A 6,312-nucleotide genomic window follows, 5' to 3' on the forward strand; every position below is an offset into this window, starting at 1 on the left:
CAAATTACCTTTCACCATCAAAATGATAAGTGGTGTTGGCTCCGCCCACGTTTTCGTCAGTCTGCATTTTGTTATTTTATTCTTTTGTTTTGTTTTGTTCTTTTGTTTTTGAGACGGAGTTTCTCTGTGGAGCCTTGGCTGTAGACCAGGCTGGCCTCAAACTCAGAATTCTGCCTGCCTCTGCCCCCTGAGTGCTGGGATTTAAACCATGCATATGTATGCTTTGTCTGCATGTATGTCTGTGCACCTTACATGCCTGGTGATCTCTGAGGCCAGAAGAGTGCATGAGATCCTCTGGAACTGGAGTTACAGGCAGTTATGCATTATGATGGATCCTGGGATTGGAGTCCAGGTCCTCTGGAAGAGCAGCCAGAGCTTTTAACCATCGGGCCATCTCTCCAATTCCTGTTATCATCTGAGACAGGGTCTTACTATGTAGCGGGGATTGGCCTGGAACTTGCTCTATAGACAAGGCTGTCCTTGAACTCAGAGACATCTGCCTGCCTCTGACTCTTGTGTGAGAGCTGGAATTAAAGGCATGTACCACCACATCCAGTTGTGATTTTTCTATTAAAAGTAGAGTTCCCTTGGCCTTGAATTTCTATACTCCAGCAATCTTCCCCTCCTCAGCCTCCTGACTAACTGGTTCTATAATACCAGTGTGCATCACCGTACGTGGACTCAGCAGGCATTTTCAAAACTGTCTACAATAAATAGCTCTTACTTTTGTGGGATGGGAGGAGTGAGATAGGGTCTCATGTAGCTCAGGCTAATGTAAATCTTACTGCATCTGGCCTGCATTCCTGACCCTCTTGCCTCTGTCTTCCAAGCATTTGGATTATAGACAAACGCCACTACACTGGTTGAAATCTATTACTTTTCTTATAAGCAAAAGTGTTCAGATAGAAAAGAAATAGATCATCAAACAATGACCTCTCCTTTGGAGTAGAGAAAGTAGAGATAGAAAAGAACCTAGAGTTGTGTCTAATGACATAAGCCCGTAATTCCAGTTGCTTGGAAGCTGAGGCAGTAGGATAGCAAATTCTAGGCCGGCCTGAGCTACAGAAGGGATGGCCCCGAGCTGCACTGCTGGAGGCCCAGGGAAAGGGGACACTCCAAGAATTGACTCTGGGCTGGGCAAAGGGACAGCATAAGTCAGAAGAGCCTTGAGACCTGCAATGCTAGGAGCTTGGCGATGTGGCAGTGCCACCAACAGAAATGGTTGGAAGGCAATTTCAGGAGAAGCAGACAAAGAGCACAGGCCACAGTCAGCAGAGGGAGATGCGTTTCTTTAGCATCCATTGCTTATTTACCTCTGCCTGGCCTTACAGGGGAATGATTCAAGGATGGTTAACAGGGTCTGTAAATTATGAAATAGCATGGTAAGGAGTAGAAACAAAAACAAAACAAAAGCAAAACAAGGACATAAAACAGAGGTCAGGAGTGAGGCAAAACCACTTAAGTCGTTGTGTCTGGGTCACATGGAGAAGCTCTGCTATGGTGCTGTTGAGACCCCTCTTGAGGTGAGGGGTCTGTGCTTGGCAGAGGCAATGGAGACCTTGGGTTTAGGGAGTGGTAAGCGTGCAACCCAGAAATAGCAGAGATGATTATGAGAAAAATCAGACAGATGGGTAGATTTGTGAGAAGAGAACCAAAGAGAAGAGGCAGTGACTGAGGAGAAGGAAGAGGAGGAGGAGGAGGAGGAGGCAGGAACATGGTTGGCAGGAATGATAGTCAATGACCAGGGAATCACAGACTTTAGACCTTTCCAGGCTGGGGACAAGGTCACTGTCCATCATTGATGCTTGAAAGAGAGCAGGAGATAGAGTCACGGCTGGAGGCTCTTTGTTGTCAGGGAAAGTAAGAGGAAGCCTTGCCTTGGTTTCAGAAGGTAAGAGGTTGAGGAGAGGCCTGGGATGGGTGTTAGAAAGAGCATCAGGCTGTGGGAGGTTAGAGGTGCAGGGAGAGGTCACGGATAGGAGAAGCAAGCACTGACAGAGAAGGCTACATGGTTGGTTCATCCTCACTTGGGTTGTCTTCCCTGAGACTCCTCTCTGATTAAACACCTCCTTACAGATGCCCCCCTCTGCACATAATTTATGGTTTTGGGTTGGCCATGTTGACCATGTGGTTTATCTGTGGCCCCAACTGGGAAAGAAATACAAGAAATAAAGAAGGTCGAGTTAGATGACAGGATTTTTCCTGTTCCACATTAGTGACATTAGTATTCAATGACAGGCTCTAGGGTCCTCTCCTCTCTCAGTCCAGAATCATGAGGCTCTCATTGTTGAGGAGCTAAAACCCAGAGAGGGGCAGTACAGGGTCACACAGCCAGTATTTGGACTTATCCAGGCTGGGAAGCCAATGCTCCAGTCTCAAAGTCTGCACAGTGGTAGTCTCACCTGTAGACAACTGTTCAGCTTTGGATTCTGTCCTCTCTCTGGAAGTGGGACAAAGAAGCTAAGAGCCAAGAAGCTGTCAGGGCTGGTCCCAAGCCCCAGGAGGCTGGGAACCAAAGTTCCACACCCATGTAAACACAGACCAGCTCTGATGCCTCTTAGTTGGCACTGACGAGCTTCCTCCAAATCAGTTCTCGGCTATTATCTTGCTTATCCCCACTGGTCCCCTGCGAGCCAGGGAGGGGCAGAGAGTATTAGCCCCACTTCATAACTGCTAGAAACTCAGACAAGAGGGAAGGCAGTAATTTACCCAAAGTCACCCAGCAAGTCAGGATGGGGCTATGGGGCTGGAGGCCGAATCTCTCTCTCTCTCTCTCTCTCTCCTGTCTCTCTCTCTCTCTCTCTCTCTCTCTCTCTCTCTCTCTCTCTCTCTCTCTCTGTCTCTCTCTCTCTCTCTCTCTCTCTCTCTCTCTGTCTCTCTCTCTCTGTCTCTCTCTCTCTCTCTCTCTCTCTCTGTGTGTGTGTGTGTGTGTGTGTGTGTGTGTGTGTGTGTGTGTGTGTGCCCCACATGCTATTAGGGAGGGTAAGGGTCTTCAATGAACATAGCCTATTGCCTGGCATAGGGAGTGGGTGGGTTGTACACAGTCTTCAGAATAAAGGCTCTCCTGATTTGCAAGGAGAGCAACAGTCTCACCTCTCCTGGAAGGACAGCTACTAAGAACAGCTGTGTTAGCAGGATCAGGCTGCCCAGGAAGGCAGGCAGGAACAATGGAATCTAATCGCACAGAACATAGGAAGCAATAACGGGCAGGTATCCCTGGGTGGGGTCTGGCTACCTACTTTCTAGTTCCAAAAGGCCCCAGGGAGTTCCTAAGCCCACACTGGGCCTAATGCCCCTTTCCTGATGCCCCTCAATGCTGGGGTCTAGGATTGGTAAGAGGCATCTGGACACCTGGAGAGATAGACAGACTGTTGCAGGTAAGGATCAGAGACTTGGAGCTGCTGCTGCTGCTGCTGCTGACGATGACGATGACGATGACGATGATGATGACGATGATGACGATGATGGATTTCATCTTCCAGAGGGAATACAAGTAGGTGATTGTACACCCAAGTTTTTATCATCCAAGGCCCTATAGCCTGATAATGAGTCCCACAGTCATCCTAGTTGGGGTCCTGTCCTTGAGCCTCACTCAGTTTGAAACAAAGCCCTAAAAATGTTCCAGCAGGGGGTTGGGGATTTAGCTCAGTGGTAGAGTGCTTGCCTAGCAAGCGCAAGGCCCTGAGTTCGGTCCCCAGCTCCGAAAAAAAGAAAAAAGAAAAAAAAAATGTTCCAGCAGGAGAGGAGATAGCTCCGTGATAGCACCTGTTCTCGCCCTCACCCCAGCTCTGACTCCCCTTCCGTTACTCCCAACCTAGGCCCACCCTGACCCGTAGAACTCTGGCCTGTTCAGCTTCATCCTCCAAGAGACTCATTTTGTTTTCTCTTTTCTTTTTTCTTTTCTTTTCTTTTTCTTTCTTTCTTTCTCTCTTTCTTTCTTTCCTTTCTCCTCCTCCTCTTCTTCTTCTTTCTCTCTCTCTCTCTCTCTCTCTCTCTCTCACTCTCTCTCTCTTTCTCTCTCTTTGATACAGGGTCACTCTATGTAGATTGTTCTGGAATTAGCTACATAGACCAGGGTGGCCTCAAACTAATAGAGATCCTCCTACCTCCTCCCCCCAAGTGTTAGGACTAAAATTGTGTTCCACTACCAGGCTCGAGACCCATTTGTTAGAGCAGACTCTTCAGTCCTCGTGTAGAACTCTGACAAGAGGCCTGCACTCAAGATCAGGAAACCCATGACAGGCGGTTGATAGACATAAGATTGCCTAAGTATTGCTGCATACAGGGACAGAAAGCAACAGTGCCCAGACCCAGGAAGTCACTCCCTACTGTTCACAGTGACTCATGAGGCCCCTCTACTATATTCTGCTCACCTTACCCAGGATCTGGCCCAAGCCCAAGGAGGGCACTGCTGGCACAGCCTTGCTAAGAGCTGGGTTTCCTGGCAGCCAGTCATAGTGGGCAGGTCTGACCTGTGCAATATGATCTGTGGTTACAGCCTGGGGCAAGGGCTGGTTGCAAAAGGGGCTGGTGCTCCTGATGAAGTCTGCTTTCGGTCTCACGGTCTCACTGGTGAGCTGGTTCCCAGGAGAATGCAGAGACCAGAGAGGGTGCGTCACCTCAGCTCTGGGCACCACTCTGCTCTTATTCGGTAGCAAGGACACAGCTCCTTCAGGTGTGCATGTGCTCCCGTTCACACCAATCCACGCTGAGCAAGCACACTCAGCACAAAGACGCTCACAGAAAACACCACCGATAGAATTGAGCTCTAACACAGACACACAGGCCCCGGGGAAGCAGAGCAACTCAGATGCTTAGACATGAGCACAAAGACCCTCATGCTTACCCAGCTACTGGTGCAATACTAGATAACACGCACTCCTGAGGGCACACCTGATGCAAATACAGACAGATGGCTCAGCTAATACGAGCACTGGCTGATTTCAGAGGGTCCCTGGACCCACAAGGCAGATCACAACTATCAATAACTTCAGTTCCAGGGGATCGGACATCTTCTTCTGGCCTTGGAGAGCACCAGGCACATCAGATATGCGTGCAGACAAAATACCCATAAATATAAAATAGTTGAAACGTTTTAAACAGATGGCCATTCACATTTACATAGATCATGTATGTAGTTACTAACTTTTGCACTGCAGAATGTTCGAATGTTCAAATACATAGCCAAGACAGCCACACAGAGGGGTACATGTGTGAAACTGTATACACGCTTGTCATTTAGAATTTATTGAATACTCATGATCCATTACTCACCCTCCAACAGAGATAAGCTCCCTCCCCCAGTTACACACACAGAAATGCATGCTCCCTCAGGAATTCACTTCAGATTATACGGGGCCCTGTCACCAAGACAAAGACAGAGGACATGTTTTTCTGCTCTCAATGACCCATGAATCCTGCCCCACCACCACACACACACATACAAAGAAATCAAGCAAGCAAGCAAAGGAATAGCATGCCTGCACTGGGACATGCTAGGTGAGAAGACAATGTAAACGTCCCCAGATGGGGATCCAGCCGGGGATGTTGACATCAGGGTGAAGTGAAGGTCAGAAGACAGCTTGCTAGAATTGGTTCTCTCCTACTATGTGGGTCCTGAAGATTGAACTTGTCCTCAAAATAAAAGGTGAGGAATAAAGGGACAGCGTGTGGGCAGATAGCTGGGAATAGAGATCATTGGTAGATCACTTACGCATGGTGCACAAGACCCTAAATTCAATCCTAAATATAGCCAAGGAAGGAAGGAAGAGATGGCGTAACTAATGTACTTCTGCTCTGGAGGCAGAGGCAGGAGGCCCTCGAGGTCTAGGCTAAGCTGGGCAATATAATGAGAAGAGAGACAAGCGTAAGTAAACACACACACACATGAATGGAAGGACTGTAGCTGAGTGGGTAGAGTACCTCCTTGGCACACACCAGGCAGTGGTTCTGTGGGTACTGAGTCTCAGTCCTACATGGCCTGGACATGGTGCTAAATTCCTGTAATCAGCACTTGAGAGGTGAAGCAGAAGTATCACAAGTTCAAGTTCAAGGCCAGCCTGGGCCTCATAAGACACAAAAAATAAAGATGGGGCCAGTCCAGGCTGGGACTCAGGTCACTGCCATGCCTAGCCATCATCAGAGAAGCTTCTCTTTACTGTAGATGGGAACTAACACAGTGACCCACAACTGGACAGCGCACAGTGAGTGAGTGACCTAAAAGTAATGTCTTCATCAGTCCCCACCCTGGGCTCAGGGAGCTCGGAGAGGGCAGAAAGATGGTAAGAGCCAGTGAGGATGGAGGGCACACGG

This window comes from Rattus rattus, chromosome 5 (assembly GCF_011064425.1).
Source record: "Rattus rattus isolate New Zealand chromosome 5, Rrattus_CSIRO_v1, whole genome shotgun sequence".
In the NCBI taxonomy this organism is placed as follows: domain Eukaryota; kingdom Metazoa; phylum Chordata; class Mammalia; order Rodentia; family Muridae; genus Rattus; species Rattus rattus.